The sequence below is a fragment of the Danio rerio genome, chromosome 10 (genome assembly GCF_052040795.2).
Source record: "Danio rerio strain M-AB ecotype USA chromosome 10, GRCz13ab, whole genome shotgun sequence".
Taxonomy (NCBI): Eukaryota; Metazoa; Chordata; class Actinopteri; order Cypriniformes; family Danionidae; genus Danio; species Danio rerio.
This window is the reverse complement of record NC_141030.1, coordinates 4,475,205-4,502,698: the sequence shown is the minus strand read 5'-3', so window position 1 is coordinate 4,502,698 and position 27,494 is coordinate 4,475,205. Positions and strand designations below refer to the sequence as shown.

The 27,494-nt window shown below is 37.3% G+C and overlaps 2 long non-coding RNA genes across 3 annotated transcripts in view; both read left to right on the top strand.

The window, feature by feature from the left end:
• Window positions 1–27,494, top strand: part of LOC147834968 (uncharacterized) — a 722,499-nt gene that overhangs the window by 309,607 nt on the left and 385,398 nt on the right. The gene's annotated exons all lie outside the window — the stretch shown is intronic.
• Window positions 15,571–23,980, top strand: LOC141376285 (uncharacterized). Of its 2 annotated transcripts, XR_015500713.1 has the most exons (4): window positions 15,571–15,855; window positions 16,329–16,487; window positions 19,858–19,962; window positions 20,097–23,096. It is a non-coding gene; the product is annotated as an uncharacterized LOC141376285 (long non-coding RNA). The 2 variants fall into 2 exon arrangements; XR_015500714.1 differs by lacking the exon at window positions 16,329–16,487 and having other exon boundaries at window positions 15,612–15,855; window positions 20,097–23,980.

The window sequence follows — 27,494 nt, the reverse complement described above, 5'->3', positions numbered from 1 at the left end:
GTTAAATACACCCGCAGCGCGGCACTACGAATGAAGAGTAATGCTGTTGACGTGATGGAATTTCAAGAGACATCTATCCATAAATTCTCCGACTCAAAGAGAACACGTCATAAAATTTAGCTTAATGAAACGTGGCAGACGAAGTGATACAGATGCACGGTGATGGTATCTTAGCATATTTTTACATAAAACCCGTCACATATCTAAGGATTAGTTTGTCAAAAGCAGCCAAAATGCACACTACACACCGTAACGGCTGGATTGATCAGAAAACGGTGCTCAGTCTCAAGTCTTCCATATGTTTCACTCATCACACCTCTATGCATTTAAATAGCAGACAATCTGACATTTTGCCTGTCGACTATATCGTAGAGCATTATTTATTTACCAGGCGGAGATGGGCCTAGCTGAAACCCAGAGCTTTATTTAGATTGAAAGCTCTCCCTTTCACTCTCTGTCTTTTTTTTTTTTACTTAAGTTCAACACAATCAATCCCAATGCAGTCCCCAAGACTTCGACCCACGATGTTTGAGCTTTTTCCCTTCATGCTTAACATTTTCCACAATGGCCTAATTAGTATTCTCAAGTGGATGATCCGAAATAAGATCTTTTTTCGCATCCTCCATACCGGCGGGACATTTGCGTATAGGGCTGATGAAGCAGGAACGGCAGGTTTCATGTCTATGTTTGGAAAGAATTACTCATTGTGTTTTTGCTGGCCGTACGCGCAGGAGTTCGGGCAGATGGGCACTGAATACATGGCGCAGATATGGAAACAATTTCAGCCGGAGATTTGGCAACGTCTAACGCCCGTCTATGTTTCATTTGCGGCAGAAATCAGTTTTCGGGGAATGCTTTTGTTTACTGCCTGGGAAAAAATGTGAGTTTTCTCATAATATTATCCTTTGGAAAAATAAATAAGAACATGATTTGGACCCCTGATTTGGGTCTGGAATTTGAGAGTTTACATGCTCCAGGTTTAAATCATCGCTTGGAATAAACCTCCATACTGATGTTATGTGCATGTCTTTGGGCTTCATATTGATGCAATCTATTTTTGCATAAAGTCTGATGTTTTATACATGCCGCAAGTCTAAATTACATCTCTAGAGAAACAAAACTCAAGAGTATAGCTACATCAATAGCGACCCAAACATAAATGCAAAAATAATGTCCATTTTCAAACAGGTTTCCTGAGCATTCTCCCCTTCTGCTGGTAATTGGACAAGAAGTTTGTCCCACCCCAAATTCACCCCACTGATTGTTCTGAAGTTGCTGTAAGGATAGTTATATTACTATTAAGAAATAATTTACTTGCTACAAACTTAATACAGTTAGCTTAAAGTATACTTTACTAATACCTCAATATACAGCATGACACCTATTTTTTAAGTTACTGTCTCCTCTGATGAATTGTTTTGTTGTATTTTTCATTTGCATGAAAATTTATCATTTTTATGAAATATATATATATATATATATATATATATATATATATATATATATATATATATATATATATATATAATTTAAAATATTTTGCATATTTTTATGCAAAAAAGTCACTTTAAGCTGTATAGAAGTGTCTTGAAAAATATCTAGTAAGATATTATTTACTGTCATTATAGCAAAGATAAAAGAAATCAGTTAATAGAAATTAGTTATTAAAACTATTATGTTTAGAAATGTGTTGAAGACACATCTTCTCTCCGTTAATCAAAAATTGGGGGAAAAAATAAACAGTGGGGCTAATAATTCAGGGGGGCTAATAAGTATGCCTTCAACTGTGTGTGTGTATGTGTGTGTGTATGTATATATATATATATATATATATATATATATATATATATATATATATATATATATATACAGTATATATATATATATATATATATATATATATATATATATATATATATATATATATATATATATATATATATATTACTGTGTACTTATGCTTGATTAAATACCTGTATGTTATTAAATCTGTAATTAACTTTTGTAATTACATTTGTAAATACACTGTTGACCATCCCTTACACCTTAACCTACCCTTAAACCTACCCATGCCACCAAACCTGTCCATAACCCAACCTCTATCCCAACTCAAGAGCACCACAAGTGTTCTCAAATACATTATAAACAAAGTAAGTACATTGTATTTATTTTTTGATGTAAGTACATAGTAGTGAGGGACACTTAATATAAAGTGGGACCATATATATATATATATATATATATATATATATATATATATATATATATATATCGATTTTTTTTTCAACAAAAAATGTTAATTATCTTTTTGTTTCTAAAAACATTATATGCACCAGCTAAATGAATGTTATAATTTGTATATATGCAACAATGTTACAAATACTTCAGTGTATATTAAAAATACAACTGAAAAAAATCATTAAACAGTTTATATGGCATAATATAAATGAAAATTGAGAGTTCCCTTTTTCATTTTTATTTGTCAGATGAATAATTTACACATAAAAATTAATAAATAAAATAAAGGTTCTAAAGGAGAATTATTACTGTATTACTGTAACCTAGGTGTCCAATGCAATCTCACGGCAATTCGTAACTTTTTGATTTAGTGGCTAATTTGTATGAATTCGTACAATCTATTTCATAAAATTTAGTACTATTTACTCATCACCCAATGACGGTTGGGGTAAGAGGTGTGGTTAGGAACCTCCTTTTTAAAATCATACATTTTTGTACGACTGAACTACGAATTAGCCTCTAAACTGACAAAACGTAAAATACTTACGTTTCCTCGTGAGATCAGGCTGGGGTGTCCTATCCAGCGTCAGAAGGGCCACTGTTCGTTCATCTCCAAGCACTGAAGTCTGAAGACTTCCTGTGTGGTAAACTCTGTAGGATAGTGACCTTCGAGGAACAAGTTTGAACACCTTTGGAACAAAAGAACCATTCTGGGTTCCACAAAGAACATTTCAGCTTCAGAACATTTCTAACAGAACCATGTTTTTTGTAAACGTGATGAGCATTTAATAATTTAAACCCTTTCCTTTTTAAGACACTTCCGCATGATGTAAAAGGTTATTCATTTAACCATCAATGGCAATAAGTAACCTTTATTTGTATGTAAAGGATCATACTTAGTCAAAGGTCAGGCATGTTGAACATTGGTTCGGAAAATGAATACAGCAAATTTCCTTTTAAATCAACTTAGGTTGATTTAAATTACCCCGAGTTGTGATTTTAGGTGTTTATTAATTTTTTTAAATGTTCACAATAGCAAAAACATCGCAGTTCACTGTTCGCTGAATGGAAGCGATTCCTAGACATTTGCTAATTAACCTGTATATGTGCACGCTATATTTTAGCAATAATTTAATTGCATGCATAAAAGCATTTGTGCATGCATTATAGCTTGACTGCAGGGTATGGAAGAGGTGGCCAGCGCCTGATGGTTGTTCAGGAGACAGCATCAGAATGCAGGGTTCGTTGTCTCCACTCTCCCCCTCTCCGTGCATAGAACAGCTGTGATGATTTCATTTACATACTAATAACCAGCCAGGACTCCGGCAACCACCGAGTGTTTGACTTTTATTGTCACTTGTGTCTCCTGCAGTTTAGTGGGAATGGGGAAGCCACGCATCAGTAAATAAGCGATAGAGAGGGGGCCGCCGTCGGCTGGCACGGTCTTGAGAGACCCGCTGGACGCCTTGATCGATGCTCTTCGAAAAATCTGGAGCTAATTCGGACAAAAATGCAGCGCGAGGTCTGAAAGTACACCAGGCATCTGGTTTTAGCCGATCCCGCGCTCTATTGTAAAGCCTCTTTTTACAACTGTCTTGTGCCTGACACCCTCGAGACGTCCGTAGACCGGCCTGTCGGCAGTAGCACATGGCAGCCATTAGAGTAACTCAATACCACCAATGGCTGCCTCATCTGGAACTTTGATCACTTAAATCCAGCTTAAAGAAGCAGGGGCCACTTTCAAACCCTATATCGCTTTTTTTTCCGCCCGTCTTGGAATTTTAATTTGATCCCTTTCGGGTTATTCGGAGATCTTCGAACTCGAATTAGGCTTGTGTACATTTCTGACCAGGAGCCTCACTGAACTCGGCACAAAAGACATGGTGGGGGTCTGAAATCTGAGAATCGCTCCCATGTTTGGACTAGTTTTCTGGAAGGAATTAAAAAAAAAGGAAGCAAGAAAGCAAGAGAGTGTATTTTTACTGGATTATTTAACACGTAACCTTGTGATTTTAATTGAAAACACACAGCCGAGTGCACACTTTACATACGCTTCTTTTATTTTATGACTTTAGCGTGCAATAATGTTCCTACTCCAGTGTGAAAGACTTTCTTCCTCCTCCTCTTGTAATCCCAGATTTATTTATACATTTAGCGCTTGAATACCTGCCGGGGCCCATAAAGGATAGGACATAAGCGAGTCTAAATGTCAGTTCCAAATTTTACTGACAATTATTTTAGTAAAAAAAAAAGCAAACGCTTCAAACGATTCGGCAACAAAAAGAAAGCGCACGGTTTGCAGATACTGCAGGTATTGGGAGGATATATGAATATTAATGAACGCTGTTGCCAGTTAATGTCACTCGCAATTGAAGGAGAAAAGATGCGAGAGGGAGAGAGGGAGACGAAAAAAACAATGAGGACGGGAAATAAGAACGAAACAAAAGGAGAGAGGAGCAGACGAGCGAATGGACGCGCAGCAGACGAGAGGAGAGGCGTCTGGCAGCTTTATTAGTATTCATATGGCGTGCAGCTCTGGAGAGGATTAATGTACTCTGATGTGTAATATTCTGGCGAACAATTAATTTGCCTACAGTTTTGTCACGCTTGAAATTTAAGTGCTAGAACCGATCGATGGTCGCAGCTACTAATATGATCTCTGCAGGCCGCTTCTGCAGTCTCCGGTTTCATCATTTTTTTTTTTCTCTCTCGCTCTCTCTCACATCTCCTGTGACATGCACTGGTGCAAGGACACTCGAGGGTTTTCTTTCACACATGTGCATGCACATTTGCACGAAAATACTCTGCATATCTTAACACGCCAGTGTTCCGAAGGATATCACATTGAAAACACTAGGTTAACCACAACAAATGCCCTTAAACAAGCTGCATTGTGCCTGTAGCTTCAATGTACAGCTGAAGTCAGAGTTATTAGCCCTCCTGAATTATTAGCCCTTTTTTTTCCAACACATTTCTAATCATAATAGTTTTAATAACTCATCTCTAATAACTGATTTATTTTATCTTTGACATGATGACAGTAAATAATATTTTACTAGATATTTTTCAAGACACTTGAAGGCTAAACTTGGTTAATTAGATTAACTAGGCAAGTTAGGGTAATTAGGCAAGTTATTGTATAACGTTGTTTTGTTCTGTAGACCAGGGGTTCTCAAACTTTTCAGCCCGCGACCCCTAAAATAAACACTCCAGTGACTCTCGACCCCCACTATGCTCGGAGGTGGTTATAAGCATACAAATATTGCACACAATGGTGCACACACACCGATAGGAACTATATAAACGAATGCATATTGGCAACACAAAAAAAGTGCAACAGTCTTACAACCAAATATTTTTTATAATCATTATTCATTTGTTTAATTTATTATTAACCTCACTTAATGACAATAGTGAGCACAATGTTTACAGCTCAAGACTATTCTTGGTTTATTTTGGAGATTTGGAACCACTTGGAGATCATCCTTCATGTTCGGTCGTGGCCTTAATTTTTAATGTATGTGAGTGCCATAAAGGCGTCAAAGTTTAACATTGTACTGCAAAATCAATCTCCTGCAACTAACGCTAATGCTATGATGTTAATCTAGCATAATAACCCCAGGGGTCACAAATAAAATATAATAATTGATAAAATATGATAATAGTTTAATAAAATATATGAGATTTTTGGAAATCACCAAGCGACCCCCACTTTGAGAACCACTGCTGTAGACTATCGGAAAAAAAATAATAATAATAATTAATAATAATTAATAATAATAATAATTTTTTTTTGTAATAATTTAGTCCTTAAAATTGTGTTTAAAAATTTAAAAAATGCTTTTATTCTAGCTGGACAAATTAAACAGATAAGACTTTCTCCTGAAGAAAAAAATGTTATCAGACATACTGTGAAAATTTCTTTGCTCTGTTAAACATAATTTGGGAAATATTTATAAAAGAGAAGAAAAAAATCCAAGGGGGCTAATAATTTTGACTTTAACTGTACATGCAATAGGCAAAAAAAAAAATCCTAAAATATCACATGGCAAAGTCGATTCATTCAACTTAACTGGTTTGTTTGTAAGCCTCAAAATGACCCAGAGATCGAATTTTACTACTGGTGTGTGTTTTAATAAAGTATTTGGAGGTTTAATTTAGTGTATTTGTATGTTATGTCACCACTCTTAAGGCGTTAATGCAAGGTACATAGAGATAAAAATGAAATAATTATTTATATAACCCATAAGATTGAGATTATGATTCTGAAGATAAATTAATAATAATAATGTAGTCATTATTAGCAGCTCAATGCATTTAGGCATGTAGACATGGTCAAGATGATCTGCTCCAGTTCAAACCGAGTATCAGAATAGGGAAGAAAGGTGATTTAAGTGACTTTGACTGTGGCATGGTTGTTGGTGCCAGACAAGCTGGTCTGAGTATTTCAGAAACTGCTGATCTACTGGGATTTTCTTGCGCAACCATCTCTAGGGTTTACAGAGAATGGTCTGAAAAAGAGGAAATATCCAGTGAGTGGCAGTTCTGTGGACGCAAATGGCTTGTTGATGCCAGAGGTCAGAGGAGAATGGCCAGACTGGTTCCAGCTGATAGAAAGGCAACAGTAACTCAAATGTCCACTAGTTACAACCGAAGTCTGCAGAAGAGCATCTCTAAACCACAAAATGTCCAACCTTGAGGCGGATGGGCTACAGCAGCAGAAGACCACACCGGGTGTCACTCCTGTCAGCTAAGAACAGGAAACTAAGGCTACAATTCATACAGGCTCACCAAAATTGAACAATAGAAGATTGGAAAAACATTGCCTGGTCTGATGAGTCTCAATTTCTACTGCAACATTCAGTGTTAGGGTCAGAATTTGGCATCAACAACATGAAAGCATGGATATATTATGAAGGTTATGAAGCCATGTCATCTCAGACTGGTGTCTTGAAAATGACAATGCGTTCACTGTACTCAAATGGCCTACACAATCACCAGACCTCAATCCAATTGAGCAACTTAGGGATGTGGTGGAACGGGAGATTCGCATCATGGATGTGCATCCGACAAATCTGCAGCAACTGCGTGATGCTATCATGTCAATATGGAGCAAAATCTCTGAGGAATATTTCCAGCACCTTGTTGAATCCATGCCAAGAAGGATTAAGGATCATTTAGTGTTATTGCACCCAAACTCTGGAACTCTCTACCACACTCACTTCGCTCTGCTAATAATATCTCTGAATTCAAATCCTTACTTAAGACTCACTTATTTTCTGAATGCTTTGCATCTGATCTACCAAACTGACCACTTAATCTGATCCACCACTATCCTGCTCATATGTCTCTTAGGTTTCGATTGTGTTATTCATGTTTGTTATATTTGACCTCATGTATGTTTGTTTATCTTTTTGTTGCATTCCTTGTAAAGTGTCCTTGAGCTCTGGAAAGGCGCTATATAAATAAAAATTATTATTATTATTATTATTATTAAGGCAGTTCTGAAGGCAAAAGGGGGTCCAAGTCAGTACTAGTAAGTTGTACCTAATGAAGTGGCCAGTTAGTGTAGATTCACTAATATGAATTCCAGTCTTTGACTATTTTTTCTTGTAAAGCACCAAAGGAAAAGAAAATCAGTGAGGTCTAAACAACATTAATGGACAAAGAAGTCATACATACTATTACTACCTACTAGGTAGGTGAATAAATGGTCATATTTTGAAGTTTTAAGTGGATCATCCTATTGATTCCTTTACATCATGGTAATCTCAGTAAGCTGTATTTTCAAGCAGGCATGCACACACAAGCGGTTGTTTTCGGTGACAACAAACACATTCACATAAATGACCTGAACTTTGACTTTCTTTCTCCTGTGAAACACAAAAGAAGATAAAAGGTCATTGGGGTGAAAACAACAATGGACAAAGAAAGTCATACAGGTTGAGAACCAAGTAAATGATGACATAATTTTTTTTATTTTGAGGCAAAATTTCACTTGAACTCCTTTAAATGATGTGAATGTCATCATTTCAGGTATCCACGCACACACAAACCAGTCATTTTTAGCAACAACAGGGGGCGTAGGTGCTTACTTTAAGACTATCTGGCCGATAGTGTGTCCATCAGTGGAGAATCTGCCGGATTGTTTGATGGCGGTAACCCAAAACTCTCTCCACAAGGGGAGGCAGCGCGGAGAATCAAAGAATTCCTCATGTTCCCCTCCACACTTAGCTTCCCGATAACTTTCCTGATTTATAGGCGAGCAGCTGAGCGCAGCTGTGAGGTCTTTATTAAGTGCAAATCTTTATTGTGTGCGCTAAAGGCTGTAATCATATGTTTGTGACATTTTAAGAGCGGCATAATTAGTCTTCGGAGGCTCATAAAGGAATATATTCATTCTCAGCACGCATTAACAACCTGCGCAAGATCGCTTATCGCATTAACAGCCTGCGTGAGATTGCTTATTGCTTTTAAAGGCCTGTGCGTTAGCTATGGACGATGCCTTATGACACTTTTCTTTCCCACATCCGTTCCAGTGTGGATTTGTAAGACCGTTGGCTGTGAATTTGAGCCTGATCATTTTTTTTTTTGTATGAAAAGCTACAGCAAAATAGCAGACATGATGGGAGAAGATGATAGATTTGGGTGGTTAAATTTGCATAGCTTGGATGTAAGGTAACTGCTTTAACTCTCTCTGTGTCCAAACACATCCCTCACGTCCGAGTGCTAATTTGCACGAGGTTATGACTTGGACTGTAAGTTTATCACGTAAAAGTTCTGAAACTCAAGAGGCTGATAATGTTTCACAGCAGCTCTAATGGAACTGAAACTCTCATTCATAAGAAATGCCTTGTGGGAAATCTCCTCGCACCAGCCGTTTTGGTGCAGAAAAGACGCTTGAAAGGGTTTAAAGTCAACATGAAACAGCATTTGTAACCCGTTTTACTTCAGAAATGTGTCATTTTTGGAATATTCAACTCAAAAAAAATGTAGGATAGGATCGTTAGGGATTTGTTTTGATGGCAAAAAAAAGTGGGTGTTTTATACAAAAATTGAACTAGACCTGAATGCAAATAAGCAGCTGACTGTGAACTTTGGCTAACATTAGGACTGATTACGAAAACTTTTATTCTTTCACTAGGACCATATATATATATATATATATATATATATATATATATATATATATATATATATATATATATATATATATATATATATATATATTATATATTTATATATAAATATATTTATATTTACTTTTATATATTTATATTATTTATATTACTTTTATATATTTAAATATATTTATATTTACTTTTATATATTTATATATATATATAAAAGCAGGCATATATATATATATATATATATATATATCAAAGGTCGCGTTAGACTTTGTTATTGTCCGTCATTTTGACGGAGAGAGTTGTAAAAATTCCGTCATAACCAATTATTGACCGTTATTTAATTTGCAGACTTTCTAATCGCTTTTTTCATTCATATATAAATAATGAACTTGCACGACGAGCATATAGGCTAAATTATTCATTTATTTATTTGACAAATGAACAAAAACTCCTATCTGCCTTAACTCATATCTTCCTCCTGCGTCGACCTGAACTGGGTGCTTGCCTGTGCGTAATCAAACGCATCAAGGGAGACTGATGCAGAGGCAGTTGTCATTAAATTCTGTGTCTTTGCCTCGGAAAGTCGACTTCTCGTGACCAAAAAACGAAATAAGCGCCACTTCAGCCACCGTTTTGTAGTTATGAAATATTTCTTCTAAGGCTGTGATCAGAACAAAGTTTGCTAAATTCTCTGAATGTGGTATTTCCCGATCCTGCAAGGACTCATTTCATTGGGAAAAAAATACTACATCTTGCGCTTCTTCTGCACCAAGAGTGCGTCTGCGCTACACCCCTCTGCGTTCGGTAATGCTTACAACGCACTCCAAAGCACCTGACCTCCTTGCTGATATTTGGTTGGCCCGTATCAACAGCTGTCGGCGACTAAGGATTTTTGTCTGTTTGTTCTTCATCTTCCACTGCATCACTTTCTCTTTTTTTCCACCTTTATTATTAATATCACAACTATTTGACCGCTTTAAGAAACTTCTCACGCTCAGCTGCTGTGAGATTTTTGCAACTACGTAGCGGTGACAAAGAGGAGACAAAACAAGGATCATCGCCATCAGCTGGACAGGAGTGGGAATTACAATTAGCTGCAAATTACAATAGATCAGCCTCAGCATAATCCGTCAAAATGACAGATCACCTTCGAAATTTCCGTCACTGCTGAAGAAAAAATCTGTCAATGACAAAAAATATTCGGTTAATGCGACCTCTGATATATATATATATATATATATATATATATATATATATATATATATATATATATATATATATATATATATATATATAACATTGTACTGCATAATCTCAAGGCCATCTGTGCCTGCTCTTCTCACGTAAATCCACCAGAGGCCGCTGTCAATTTTTGGAGAGAGGAAAATTCGTCCCAGGTGCTACGTTTTTTTGCAGTTTTTGTTTTCGCGAATCTGCCAGAGGCCGCTGTGTATATATATATATTTTTTTGAGATCTTAAATATCTCTCGCGAGTGCCATTTGTGCCTGCTCTTCTCATGTAAATCTACTAGAGGCCACTGTTTACTAACTCATTGACCAGCCCCAGCCCCTTCCTTAAACCTAACCGCAGTGTTATAAAAGGCAATCCAGAAAAAGAAAAGCTCCCTGATTTTTACCATGTTTTCAGATTTTACCACATTCTCACTCTGTTTTTTACTTGTTTATTTTATTTCTTTGGCTTCTGTTTTTGTCTTACATGCTTTCTGAAACTGACTTTTACCAGACTTGAACCCCATCGTCACGGTCAACTTCGCTCTGCATCTCAAGTCCGCCAACATACTTCTGGCTACATAGGCTACGTTTTCAGAATGAGCCTATGTTGCATACATACTTCTGGCTACATAGGCTACGTTTTCAGAATGAACCTATCTTGCATACATATTTCTGGCTACATAGGCTACGTTTTCAGAATGAGCCTATGTTGCATACAAACTTCTGGCTACATAGGCTACGTTTTCAGAATAAGCCCATGTTGCATACAATCTTCTGGCTACATAGGCTACGTTTTCAGAATGAGCCTATGTTGGATACAAACTTCTGGCTTCATAGGCTACGTTTTCAGAATGAGTCTATATTGCATACAAACTACTGGCTACATAGGCTACGTCTTCAGAAAGAGCCTATCTTGCATACATACTTCTGGCTACATAGGCTACATTTTCAGAATGAGCCTATGTTGCATACATACTTCTGGCTTCATAGGCTACGTCTTCAGAAAGAGCCTATCTTGCATACATACTTCTGGCTATATAGGCTACGTTTTCAGAATGAGCCCATGTTGCATACATACTTCTGGCTACATAGGCTACGTTTTTTGAGAATGAGCCTATGTTGCATACATACTTCTGGCTACATAGGCTACATTTTCAGAATGACCATACCTTGCATACATACTTCTGGCTACATAGGCTACGTTTTCAGAATGAGCCTGTGTTGCATACAAACTTCTGGCTACATAGGCTACGTTTTCATAATGACCATATCTTGCATACAAACTTCTGGCTACATAGGCTACGTTTTCAGAATGAGCCTATCTTGCATACATACTTCTGGCTACATAGGCTACGTTTTCAGAATTAACCTATGTTGCATACATATTTCTGGCTACGTTTTCAGAATGAGCCTATGTTGAAAATAATATGACTATATGCTTATTTAAAAAAAAAGAAAGAGAAACCCCCAATCTGTTAAATTGCACCCAAATGTAAAAAGTATGAAACTGTTGCCTAGAGTCTAAAAACCACTGCGTCAAGTTAAACAGGTTCAGCCTTGAGTCCATGTTCACTTTAAGCTGTGGGATTGTTTGTAGACGGGTCTAGCACGCTCAAAAGATGTAATGCATCCAGCTTTCTAAAAACAGAAGCTGTAAATGGACAGATGTCCGTCTATCCACGGGCACCATCTGTGTCCCAAACAGTTTGTCCCAATCATCACCATGACCCTCAGCGTGAAAGACAAAACCTCAAACTGACATAGGAGCTCATGGTCAAGTGTTAAAGTGGCATTATAGCAGCTCTACATGTACCATACGCACAAGACACAATAGTAGCCTTCAAAAGACACTAGACTACAGCAATTTGTACTGAATTTAAAAGCCACAAGCCTCTGTCCCAAACAAATCGAATTTACGAGCTATTTTTTTGGTTTCAGCACTGCACAGAAGCGGGTAATCCATGGCTCTTCCTGGCACGGCACTCGCACCGCACAGCTGACTGGCGTGTAAGACTGCCTCAAATTGGAGCAATTGAGCTCAAGCTAAAGCAATTACATCCTTTGTGTTCTCCACTGGGGACGTGACTAAACTGTGCTCATGATGAACCAAGAGGCCAAGATCACTTGAATAACCAACAAGTAACTGAAGGTAGAGCTCCAAATTACCCACCTACATTACCGAAGTACACCCGACAAGGAATGCACTGATATAGACATTTTAGTCGATAGCGAAATGTAGCTGATAATTGTTTGAGACTGTCTTATTCGTGAATTACACTTTGTAAGAATTAAAGAAAAAAGAAATCATACACAACCGTAAAATTGTGGCAGTTGTTGTAAGAACATATTAAAGGACAATTTTAATTTGAGTTTGCATCAAAACATAATCGCATCACATTTGTAGTTTATATTAAAATCAACTCGCAGCTTTTTAAGAAATTAATTGAAAACTTTGGTGCATAGAAATGAAAATGTATTGAAATGTACAGAATGTATTCTGTTTGATTAATATACTGTAATTGACAACATAGGCTCATTCTGAAAACGTGGCCCTATATACATTTCTGGAGATTGCAAATTATGTAGTCAGAGGAATGTATGGCTGCATTTCGTCTTTAAAACGAACAATATGAGCCGGTATGACCCTGATTCTTTTCTCGCTTACCTGCTGACCGCTTACCTCCGTGTGGACGGCTTTTCCTCTGTTAACATTTTGTCCAGTGGCTCGCTGCATACGTCGGACGATTTGAGACAGAACAGAGTATCGTGATGCCGGGGTCTGAGTTAGTTGAAGAATGGTTCCAGAAACCTAACATTTGAAGTGAATCACCACCTTTGATTTAAATTTTCCAAAATTTACCTACTACAGACGGGTGAGGAGGCTGTAGTAGTATATTATATACTATATATATATATATATATATATATATATATATATATATATATATATATACTATATATATAATATATATATATATATATATATATATATATATATATATATATATTAGTGGCGGGCCGTTATCGGCGTTAACGTGCTGCGTTAATGCAAGACTTATCGGGTGATTACAATTTTTTTTACGCTGTTAATCTATTCTCAAAGTTGGGTTGGCTAGGTCTATTCTACGCAAGCTATGATGACTTTAACCTTGATATTTTAGCCGAATTGCACTGTAGGTGGCGAAAACGAGTCTTCGAACCTGTGTGTATTCCTACTGTGAAATGACCACATCAAACGTGACATGTTAACATGGATGCAGAGTGAATCTGATTAATGTGAGCTCCACATCTTACTATCAGGCACCTGTAGAGTTTATGCGTTCCAGTAAAACATACAAATAAAATGGCCCGGGTTTTTTTTTTAAATGAATGACGGTGAATGAAAGTCAAACCGGTGAGCTGTCTGACAAAATAGTGCCCTTCTGAATCAAATCAACTGGATGCCCTTCTGGATCTTTCCCTTACTTCGAAGACACTACTGACTACGCTTACATGGACATCTGTAGTCTAGTTATTTGCTTTAATAGACAATAATATAATTAAGGTGTTTACGTGAAGTGCTTCATTGAAGAGTTTCCTGTAATTTTGAGTGACTTTAAGTTTGGCCGTTTCACTTTCACTTATGAACATTTCATTCATGCCCCCGTGACAAACTGGTGCAACAGATGCAAATAAAGAGTAAGGACTGGTGAGAGTGTTATGGTATTTAATAACGCACGCTGAATGGAAAGAAAAAAACTTTAGATCTCGGTGTTTACTTCAATAATGCCACTAATATATGCATACTCCACATGTCTTAATTGCATTTCTGTTTAGTTCAGTTATGACTTTAGTCGGATTAAGGTAATCAAAAATCGCTGTTTGGAGCTTATGTAGGCCTACGCTTCAAATATCATGCTTAACTGAATAAACAGTTACTAAACACAAGTACATCTTATTGAACATCATTTCTTTTCATCACCAATTATCATAGTAGAACAGTTTCTCAAGCAGTTTGTGATGCATTTTGGAAACAGGAGATGAGCCCCTGGTCTAATGCGCCACCTGGCTTGAGAAACCAGTTCTCAAAGACTTACTTTAAGTCAACCAAGGCTCATTCTGGAAACATAGCCCCGCGGACGTTTCTGAAGAACGTGAAATACATCCCGGGAGGTACGTATTTGTGCAGTTTTTGTTCGCACCTGCACTGTTCTCACATAAAGCCACCGGAGGCCGCTGTTAAGCAACCGTCTGTTCGACTGACTGAATGATTGATTGGGCAGCCGGCCAATCGACCGACCCACCCTCCTCCTCCCCTAAACCCAAGCAACGATTTACAAAAGCCGCCCAGAAAAACCCTTGTCTGATTTTGACCACGTTTTCAGATTTCACTATATTCTCGCCCTGATATGAACTTGTTCGCTTTATTTTTTGTATTCTGTTTTTGCCTGATTTCTGGAACCGCTCTTCCCTGGACTCAAACCCGATCATCACTGTCGGCTCCCCTCCGGGTCTCGGCTCCACCGACATTCACGATGAGCTAACCAGACAAACTGGTTGTGGAGATGGGCTGTCAGCCGACGAGCGCGAAGAGGAGCGACGTCACACCGCCCCCTAGCGTTCGCTTTCAAGAAATGAAATGCAGCCATACGTACTTTCGGCTACGTTTTCAGAATGAGCTTGGGTTGCTTTAAGTCATTGTTTGGGTAGCACACAACAGTTTAGTTATGTAGTTTCAGTATTGACTTAATCATATGGTATATTCGACTGTAGTTGCTGTCTTAAAGGTTTTACTTTAATCAAATGAACTATTCTAGTCATCTCAACTTGCATCAAACTGACCAAACATATTGTTCAACATAAAAAAATGCAATTTCAACCTGATTATCCTATTTAAATAAGTTAAAGTAACATAAAACCATTTGTTGTCATGACTTTTTATCATATCTTTTTTTTCCTGTGTCGTCATCCGTCTTGCGTTCCTTTTACACGCTATCCCCTTACACAACAAGCAAACAGATGAAGTGTGTCACTGCATGCATAACCTCACAGAAACTCCTTACGAAAGGTGCGCAGCCTCACTGCCTGACACAGCGGTGCTTTAATTGCCCCGGCGAGGGAGCAGAAGTGTGGGGGCCGTAAATAAAGATTTCAGAGGGGGATAGGAGGGTGTTGTCAGGGCTGCGGGCCGCTGGGACGTCTCTTCGCTTCTCTGGTTCACTGCATGCTGGCGAAGCTCCAGACCTCATTGCATAAGACAGCAAGACATGATGTAAGTCTATCAGTAAGGGGCAAACTTTATTTATGCTTCGTAATGAGGTCTAAGTAGGAATAAGCATGATTTGAAATGTATAAAATTATGATATTACATTACTTTTTTCATTTCATTACAAATATACAAAATGTAATCAAGTTACATTGGCAAAGTTGAAATAAAGGAATACTTGAGTATTTGGTAACACTATAATAACTACACACTATGGATTATTTATTAAGCATCAGCAAATAGTTAATTCATTATTTGTTAAGCATCAACTCTATATTAAAAGTTGCTAGTAAGCAGTTTATAAATACATCTACGAAGGCTCTTTTCTTGACAAGCACATTTATAACTACTAAATTAAGTATTGCATTATTTTACAAACCAATTATTTAAGAATAGTTTGTTTTTTAAGATCATTAAGAATGCGTAAATAAATGATTCATAAACTATTCAAATTAACATTTATGTGTCTTATTATTCAGGCAGGCGACACAGTGGCGCAGTAGGTAGTGCTGTCGCCTCACAGCAAGAAGGTCGCTTGTTTGAGCCTCGGCTGGGTCAGTTGGCGTTTCTCCCTGTGTTCGTGTGGGTTTTCTCCGGGTGCTCCGGTTTCTCCCACAGTCAAAAGACACGCAATACAGGTGAATTGGGTAGGCTAAATTTTCCATAGTGAATGAGTGTGTGGATGTTTCCCAGAGATAAGGATAAGTTAGTAGTTCATTCCGCTGTGGCGACCCCGGATTAATAATGGGACTTAGCCGAAAAGAAAATGAATGACTGAATTATTCAGGCATAAAATAATAGTTTCTTTGTATGCTAATAAATGCTTTATTAACTCAACTTTATCCAGTTTTCTGACCTAATCTAAAGTGAGGGTTATTTATGAATCCTGTATAAAATGACAATTAAAGGCTCAGTAGGAAAATAAAAGCATAAATAACTTTCTTAATTTCTATTCATTTGAAGATACACAAATTAAACTGTAAAAATATATAAAAAATAAATGTTTGCAAACTTATCTAAAATAAAATTACTATGCCGTTTAAACATCACTAAATAACTTTGAAAAGTTGTATCATAATATATTGTTAAATTATTATATTGTTGTTGTTGTTTTATCCAATGCTATTTAATTGTATTTCTTTTAATTGTATTTTGACACTCCTGTTATTCTGCAATGTTTAAGATTAAAATAATTTTAGTTTTTAGATTGGATTGCAAACATGTTAAATTGATACTGAGCCTTTAATTGTCATTTATAAAGGATTCTCAAAGTATGTACTGTTAATACTAATTTACGTTCATTTTTTTTAGGACAACAGCCGAAAAGATATCAAAACGTGCCATTTTAAATAGTAAAATCTGTGTTTTAGAAACTAATGAAGACAGCAGAAGTCAATGATTTATTTTTTTATTATTTAGCCTGACATGTTTACTGCTTCAAAATATTATAAATGTTTCTCAAATTAAAATGTATTGTGCTCAAAGGGAAAAAAGTTATTGTTTTTTTCCCAGACATTTAAAAAGAATATATTTTAGAGCCGTAATCACAATACCATGAAACTGTGATATTTGTATCCAAGGTTTTATATATATATATATATATATATATATATATATATATATATATATATATATATATATATATATATATAGCTTATATATAAGTATGTATGTATGTATGTATGTATATATATATATATATAATATATAATATGTTAATTTGAATAATTTATTTATCATTTACTTACGCACTCTGAATGATCTTAAAAAAACAAACTATTCTTAAATAACTAGTTTGTAAATAATGCAGTACTTAATTTAGTAATGACAAGGAATGATTGACAAGGTATGAAAACACAATCATTAAGCACATAATACATGTCAAAAATACATCCTTTGTAGATGCATTTACATTTAAACCACTTTCTTACATTTAATAATGTAAAGTTGATGCTTAACAAAAAATGAATGAACTATTTGCTAATGCTTAATAAATGATCCATAATGTGTAATTATAAAGTTTCACAGGGAAAAAAAATCAGTTCACTGTAAAAGAAAATCCACACAATTGATTCGCGTTGGGACAGCATGAAGAAATTAAGTTACCCTATAGTTTTTGAAAATTGATGTGGATTGAACATGACACAATTAAGTTGTTCCTAAAAAAAAACTCAAAATTTGTGTTGCTTCAGATCATTTTAAATAAGATTGTTTAGCAAACAACAAATGTCCCTTTTAAGAGTGCACGATTCCTGCATGTCATCACATCACAAATCAATTATGTTAACAGTTTTTACAAATTTGAGTGGACTGAAAATAAAAACAATTAAGTTTTCCCAAAATACTTAAGAGTTGTGTTGTTTCAGCTAATTTTAAATATGCAGTTTAAACAAGCTGCAAAGAAATTGTTTTTTAAATGTGTACACGAAAAAGAGAGTTTAGTTTACTTTACTTAAAGTGAGTAAACCCATTGCCTTAAAATTAAGTAAATGAACCATGAGCATAACTCTAAACAATTAAGTTAAGTGAACTTACTTTTTAAGTAAAATCAACTTGTCACTTTTAAAGCAGTGGATTTACTTACTTTTTATAGTGTACTTGATTTTTTTATTCATTGTAAAATTGATGAGATTTTTCAGTAAAATTGCTGTTCAGATTATTTGGGGAAAGGACCTAAAAGTTCTGTAAAATGTCTAAAAATGATTGTATGGTTTAAATATTTTGAAAACAAGAGAAATTACTGAGTATGAAAATAATTTTGGCAAGCACAAAGAACAAACATCTAAACACACAAAAAATCTGTTTGCGATTTCATCTCCTTTTTTTTTTTTTTTTGCATGCTGAGAGGCTTGGTTTTTTTTCCCCCTCGAATTTGTCATGTGGGAGCAAACGGTTTAACACATTAGAGGAGAGAGTCAATTGAGTCTTTTGTGAGCCATCTGGAAATACCCGACTCGACAAAGCTTCGGCTCTGGTGCCGTATATCAATGAGAGAGACACAGTTTCAGCTCCGCCACAGGCAAAAGACGTCTCAAATTATCAGCAAAATGGAGGATTTTAAAAAGCATGAATGATTCAGAGCAAATTTAACATGCAAATATACATTCAAGTTCGCCGCACTAAAACATCTTTGGCACAATATTAATCCTAGATACAACACGCAGAAGTAATCTGAACTGCTTTGAACAAGATTTCTGAATGGCACAAAGCATGTTTTATTGCTCAGATAATGTTCTTTCGTACCTCAAAGCACTCTCAGCTATGTGTTATTGAAGTATCAGCATTTTTAAAGAATTTTAAGGAGGAATAAACAGACACAGATGAATAACTAACTGCTGTACAGCTCAAGTACAGAACTATAAAATTAATATAAATAGTCTGAACCATAACCATAAACACTGACATGCAGAATCATTGATCAGTGACACACATTCCACCCCCAAACACTTTTTTTTTTGTCAGGATACACACACACACACACACACACACACACACATATATATATATATATATAAATATATATATATATATATATATATATATATATATATATATATATATATATATATATATATATATATATAAATATTTTTTATATATACATTGATTATATACATTGATATATACATTGATATATACATTGATTATATACATTGATTATATACATTCATATATACATTGATTATATACATTGATTATATACATTGATATATACATTGATTATATACATTGATATATACATTGATTATATACATTGATTATATACATTGATTATATATATTGATATATACATTGATTATATACATTGATTATATACATTCATATATACATTGATTATATACATTGATTATATACATTGATATATACATTGATTATATACATTGATATATACATTGATATATACATTGATTATTTACATTGATATATACATTGATTATATACATTGATATATACATTGATTATATACATATATGTACTAATTCATTTCTGAAACAATTTCATTCGCAGATAATACAGATCTTGAAGTTCTTCAGCATATAGCAGATGTCAGATGTGGACATTATGTGGATTTATGAGGAAGATGGAAGATGGAAGATATTTTTTATGAATAAGGTACTATCTATACAACAAAAACCTAAAAAATTAAAGTACAAATGTTACAATCGTATTGTTTATGAATTTGAAAATAATTTTCAAGATTATACCAATCATGTATGTTCTTTTAGGATTTTTTGTTTTGTTTATAGTGCTGTCGCCTCTCAGCAAGAAGGTCGCTGGTTCGAGCCTCAGCTGGGTGAGTTGGCATTTCTTTGTGGAGTTTGCATGCTCTCCCTGTGTTCACGTGGGTTTCCTCCGGGTGCTCCAAATTCCCCCACAAGTTTAAAGACATGCGGTACAGGTGAATTGGGTAAGCTAAAATTGCCCGTATTGTATTTGTGTGAATAAGAGTGTGTGAGTGTTTCCCAGTGATGGGTTATGGCTGTAAGGGCATCCACTGCATAAAACATGTGCTGGATAAGTTGGCAGTTCATTCCGCTGTGGCGGCCCCAGATTAATAAAGGGACTAAGCCGAAAAGAAAATGAATGAATAATGTTAGAGAAGTACAACTGTTCTGACCTAATGTCCATTGAAATATATACACAAATATACATACTTAAAGGGTGTTGAATTATTATTATAATTTGATCTCGTTTATAGGAGTCTCAAGAACTGTGAAAACATACTTTTCCATTTTTCAGAAACTTGGAACATAATTCAGGTCTGAAGGGGTTTACTCACATTTTTTAAATATATAGTGTAGAGCTGATTTTAAAAAGTTTTTTCAACCCAGGCTCATTCTGAAAATGTACCCCTATATACATTTCTGGAGGCCTCGAAATACGTCCTAAGAGGTACGCTTTTTTGCATTTTTTGTTTTCACGAATCCATGAGAGGCCGCTGTGCATGCTTTTTGAGATCCCAAATTTCTCTCACAAATGCCATTCGTGCCTGCTGTTCTTGCATAAATCCACCGGAGGCCGCTGTCGACTGACTGACTGACTGACCAATTGATCCCCCATTTACCCCCTTCCCTAAACCCAACCCATAGTGTTTTTAAAAGCACCAACTGACCTGTGCCAACTTACTTCCTTAAACCCAACCGACTGTGTTTTCAAGAGCAATCCAGAAAAGAAAAAGTATTTCCATGATTTTACCACATTCTTAACATGTTATTTACTTGTTTAAATGTTTTGGCGATTGTTTTTGTGTATTACTTGCTTTCTGGAATCGTTCTTCCCCTGACTTGAACCCCATCATCGGGGTCAACTCCTCTCTGTGTTTCAAGTCCACCGATATACACTGTGAGCCACTGGACAAATTGGAAACCACGGGAAAGCTGTCGACACGGAGTTAATCGGTCAGCTGCTAGCGTGAAAAGGAATTGCGTCATAACACCCCGTAGCATTCGATTTAAAGATGAAATACAGCCATACGTACTTCTGGTTACATAATTCATGATCTCCAGAAATGTATATAGGGCTACGTTTTCAGAATGAGCCTATGTTGGATATAAGTTAGCATTTTATATAATACTGATTATTTCCACAGAAGCTCAACAAAAACCGTAAATAAATAATTATATGTGCACCTCATGCTCAACTAGCTGCTGTCTGCCTCCAGAAAGCGAGTCTATTATAGGAGTAAAGGTCAGGCGAGTAATTTAGATCACAGCCTCTTCTAGTCAGTTAATGGGATTGTTTGGTCAGAGCTGGAGTGTATAAGCACCAAGACTCCGTAAACATCTCAGGGCAGCGGCCGGGCAGTCTGTTTACAACCTGCACAATTACCAAAGTCAGAAGGGCCTCGGGTCACGGAGATGTCTTCCTCAGGCGACCCCAGCAGTCTCGATCATTCCCTCCGAGATGATGGGAGGACACGTGTTGTGTCGCCCGAAGCTTATTCTTGATTATGGAGCACAGTTGCACCATAAACCCGCATTGATTATTAACTCCAGCTCCAGTCCTTACAAGCTGCAAGAGGTCAAATCCTAAACAAGGACATTTTACCTGAGATTAAATGTATTTGTGTTCTATATATTCTAGAATTTGAACTAGAATGAAGGAAAGTGAATATTTTCTTTGATTCACAACTGACCATATGCATGGAACGTTCTTAAAGGTGCAGTAGGTGATTGTCTTCAGAAATTGTTGTTGTGTTGGTTGAAAGTCTCTTCATGTTCCAATAGTAACGATTAAAGTAAATGATCTAAATGTGTTTATGTATTTTTATATTTTGGGTAAGGCATAAAACTAAAAAATGTTCATCCAATTAAATAGAGTCGGGCTGACATCTCTCGTAATTCCATAAGTAGCATATACTGTCTGTCAGCAAATGCAGATTTGAACAACTGCGCAGCCATTTGTACGCAGCTCCGCCAACCGCTGTTTGTGTATAGACCTGCTATGCGTTCACGAGAGAGAGTGAGGGAGCACAGCAAAAACATGCTGAATAAAAACTTTATAAAAACCTCAATCAATATTGATACAAATGGCTTTTTAATCCAGGGGTAGAAGGTTTGTTTGTTTAGCCTAAGTAGTTGTAACACTCAAAAACATTTTTGCTCGTTCAAACTACTTATTTCAAGAGTTCACACTTAGCTGATAACTGATTATAAAGCTTGTTTGGCGTGCTAACCCAGGAGAGAGCCCTAAGCTCATAAGATCCTCGAGCCCGGGGCTCCCTCCCATTTGCAAGACGAGAAGGGAGTTTGAGCTCAGGTAGATCTCGAGAACTCCCTGCTGTGGTAACTAATGAACAGATAGTGTTTGCTCTTAAGAGATAACTACTTACTAGGAGCATGTCTATGGTGCTGATTTGGATTAGTCAGTTGACTTAAGTTGTTTTGGATGGTGGGAGGAAACCGGGGAACCCTAGGAAAACCAACGGGGAGAACGTCTAAACTCCGCACAGAAATGTCAGTTGGCTTGGTAAGGACTAGAACCAGTGACGTTCTTGCTGTGAGGTTACAGTGTTAACCACTGTGCCACCGTGTCACCCATCTAGGAAAGGAGGAGGAGTAGGGGTGGAAGGGGGGATTCTTCAAAACGAAGATGGCTGTTATATGGAGTATTTATAGTGGCTTAGGAATAGTCTGATTGGTGAATCATAAGTTGGATAATGTGAGACCAGCCAAAAGCAATCATAATCACGTGATCCTCTCAAAATTAGCTTTTAAATAAACTTCCCTTAAAATGAGCTGAATCACAATTCTTGAGATTTCATTGAGACAACAATTTTTTTTTATGATCAATCCAAAAGTGTTAAGTTCACTTAGGCCCCATTTACACTAATGTGTTTTAGTTTGAAAACGCATAAGTTTACGCCATTCGTCCACACAGTTTTCGAGCGCTGAAAACGGAGCGTTTTGAAAACGCTGGAGAGGCTGTTTTCATTCTGAAACGCTGCTGCTCAGTCTCAGTGTGAATGGGGGAAAACGGAGACATTTCAAAACGGAGGCGGGGCTACTGAGCTTTGCTACCTGATTGGGGCTTTTGTTTCATTGCGTATCCTTCGCTTATTCGTCAAGCCCCTATCACATGACTATAACACACGGCTTTAACGCTACCGGAAGACAGCAGACCAGACTTCACTGTAAACAACAACATGGACACAGAAATGGGAGCGTTGCTTGCACTATTGTCTGTTTTAGGCGCCATTGTGCAGTTATTCATTTGTTACGTTTAGTACCTAACTCGACTTTGTCGTCTGTCCACAAAAATACCTCTCTTGCTTTCTTTGCCATCGCGTTCATTGTTCAACTGGTGTTTGACTAACAATAACCAAATGGCGAGCGAGACACATGCTTGCTGTTTATAATAGAACGCGCATGCCCAGAGTGCGCGAATAGTCTCGTGATATACGTTTTTGGTGGCATAGTGTTGACGGAGATATGTTCAGAAACTCTAGGTGAAACGCTAGTGAGGATGCGGATCGTTTTTGATCTAAAACGCACTAGTGTAAACGGTGCTTTAATCAATTTGTGTTGGGACAACATGAATGAATTGTGTGGAACCCTGCATTTTTTACACTGTAGTCTATGATCAAATTGTATCTGCAAGCCTTTGACCATTGAAATAAATGAAAATGAGACAAGCACGTTGATCAGGAAGGCGGTTAGAAAAAGGCTGTGAAAACAAGAAAATGATGAATTTCAGTGCATAAAACTTTACTAACATCATAAGTGCACCAGTGGAAAAAAAATGCAATAATACGAAATGCATGATAGGAGCCCTTAAAATATTCATCAAAAACACTCGTTTCCCTTTTGTTGTTTTCTTTTAAACTCGACCCTCCGCCTATATACATCGAGAAGACAAAACCATATGGTTTGATGAAAAGTTTTGTAGAATGTGCACAGACCCTCAAGAGAGAGTGTGTGTGTGTGTGTGTGTGCACGCTTTATGGCTCTGTCTCATGATTACAATGTGAGGTATAATTGCAAACACATGTGAGCCATTTCCATTCGCTGCGATGAAATCATCGCATGAAAAAAGGGCGAGAGAGAGAGAGAGAAAGGGCGAGAGAGCAGACAGCTCCCCCCAACATTCCTTCGTTCCCTCTCCGCAGCATCTTGAGGGGTCGGAGGTCACCGTGAGAAGATCAATGCGATCAGACACAGGAGTATTGTTTCAAAAAGCAGGAGACATGAGAGGCTGCCTGCAACAGGAATCCCTTCGGATCAAAAGGGCTGCGAGAAAGTTGACGGAATTCCTCGGATCCACCATCTTGACTTCCAAAGCAATCAGGCATTTTACAGGAACCATTTGGCTATGATCAATTCACTGGCCCGCTGTTGCCTCCCATCCACCCTTTGAAACGGGATTAAATGCTCTAAATAGGTCTCCGCTTCTCAAAAGCCGAACGAGCGGAAAAGTGCTTTTAATCTTGTGAAATTCTATATGGTCCATTTGCAGACAGAAGAGGTTAAAGTCGGTTTAAAAAGCTCATCATCTTTAGGTCGATTTTGCTACTGACTAGTGCCTAACTAGTCGCATTTGCTCAGATGAAGCTTATTTTGGCACTCGTTGAATCTGTTGAACATTCACAGAAAATTAGTGTTTAGTTAAAGTGGGTGTCATGCTCATTTTTCCCAATCTCATAATAATCTTGAGAATTTACTGCATCCAGAAGTCTTTTGTTTCATATATACTTGTAAGAGAAAGATACAGCTTTGTGAAAGTCAACAGTACGCAATACCACCAACCTGATTTCACCAAGTAGGACATGTTCCTGGATTTGCATCTATGTTGATCCTGGAACAACATTCCAATCAGCCAATCCAAATTAAGGCATACGTTTACCGTTTATGTTAAGTTTAGGCTTACGATTAGGTTTATGCACTTCTACATAAGTGTTATCAAACTATTCAAATTTTGAATATAATTTAACAACACAGGCTCATTCTGAAAACATAGTCCCATGGACGTTTCTGGAGACTGCGAATTATGTAGCTGGAGGTACGTATGGCTGCATTTCATTTTTAACGGGCAGGTATGACGCCGTTCCTTTTCACGCTTACCAGCTGTGGAGGGCTTCCCCGCTGCAACCAGTTTATCCAGTTACTTGACGTGTATGTTGGTGGACTCGAGACGCAGAGAGGAGTTGACCATGACAATGACCGGGTTCAAGTCCAGGGAAAAGCGGTTCCAGAAATGGACTGGGCGACCAGCCAATCGACTGACCCACCCTCCTTCTTCCCTAAACCCAACCAATTTTACTGATTGACCTGCCCACCCACTTACTTCCCTTAACCTAACCAACGATTTACAAAACATGTTCAAAAAAGAAAAGAAAATCCTTATCGGATTTTTACCACCTTTTTGGATTTTACCACATTCTCACCCTGTTATTCACTTGTTCATTTTATTTTTTGGATTCTGTTTTTGTCTTACCTGATTTTCTGGAACTGCTCTTCCCTGGACTTGAATGGGGTCGTCGTAGTCAACTCCTCTCTGCGTCTCAAGTCTATTAGCAGGATGATGAAAATGAAACCAGAGTGGACATTTCAGCAAGACAATGATCCAAAACACAGCCAAGGAAACTCTCAAATGCTTTCAGGGAAAGAAAAACAAGCTGTGGAATGGCCAACCCAGGCTCATTCTGAAAACGTAGTCCTGTGGACATTTCTGGAGACTGAATTATATAGCCGGAAGTATGTATGGCTGCATTTTTTAAGCAAACGCTACGGGGCGGTATGATGAGGCGGCAGTTTGTCCAGTTAGCTCGTCGCGTACATCGGCGGACTTGAGACACAGTGAGGAGCTGACCATGACGACGGCGACCGGGTTCGAGTCCAAGGAAGAGCGGTTCCAGAAATCAGGTAAGACAAAAGCAGAATCAAAAAAATTAAGTAAACAAATTCATAACAGTGCGAGAATGTGATAGAATCCACAAACGTGGTAAAAATCAGATGAGGGCTTTTTTTTTCTGGACGGCTTTTGTAAATTGATGATTGGGTTTAGGGAAGTGGGCGGACGGGTCAATCGGTAAAATTGGTTGGGTTTTGGGAATGAGGAGGAGGGTGGGTCAGCCGATTAGCCGGTCACACAGTCAATCATTTAGTCAGTTGGACAGACGGTCGTTTGACAGCGACGTCTGGTGGGTTTACGTGAGAACAGCGCGGGTGCGAACGGCACTCGCGAGAGACATTTGAGATGCGAAAAAGCGCACACAGCTGACTCTCGTGGATTCCCGAAAACAAAAACTGCAAAATTACATACCTTCCGGGACATATTTCCTGGTCTGCAGAAACGTCCACTGGACAACAATTTCAGAATGAGCCTGGGTTGGGAATGGCCCAGCCAATCACCTAACTTGATTCCAATATAAAATATTAATTAAAGAACAGATTTGATAGACAAGACCCTGGGAACCATCAATATTACACTCTGCTGAAGTCTTTGAAGAACTCACACCGGAGCAATGCGTATGGCTTCATTCTCCATTTGAGAGTTGTCTTTAAGTTGATATCACCATTAAAGCCTTTTCTATAAAGTATTAAATATGTTTAAGAAGTTCAGTACTTTCTCCTTGTGTCGTTCCATTGTTATTACATACAACTAATTTTTCAGATTGTTTTGTTCAACCCAAGCTCATTCGGAAAACATAGTCCCGTGGACGTTTCTGGAGACCACGAAATATGTTCCGGGAGGTACGTATGGCTGCATTTCATTTTTTTAAGTGAACGCCACGGGGCGGTGTGACAAAGGCATCCGGATTCTAGTCTGGGGAAGAGCGGTTCCAGAAATCAGGTAAGACAAAAACAGAATCCAAAAAATAAAGCTAACGAGTTCATAACAGGGTGAGAACGTGGTAAAATCCAAAAAAGTGGTAAAAAAAAAAAAAAAAAACAGACGAGGGCTTTTCTTTTTCTAGACGGCTTTTCTAAATTGTTGCTCGGGTTTAGGGAAGTGAGCGGGTGGGCGGGTCAATAGGTAAAACTGGTTGGGTTCAGGGAAGGAGGAGGGTGGGTCAGCCGATTGGCCGGTCGGGCAGTCAATCATTCGGTAAGTCAGACAGCGGCCTCTAGTGGGTTGACGCAAGAACAGCGCGAGCGCGAACAGCACTTGCGAGAAACGTTTGAGATAGGAAAAAGCGCACACAG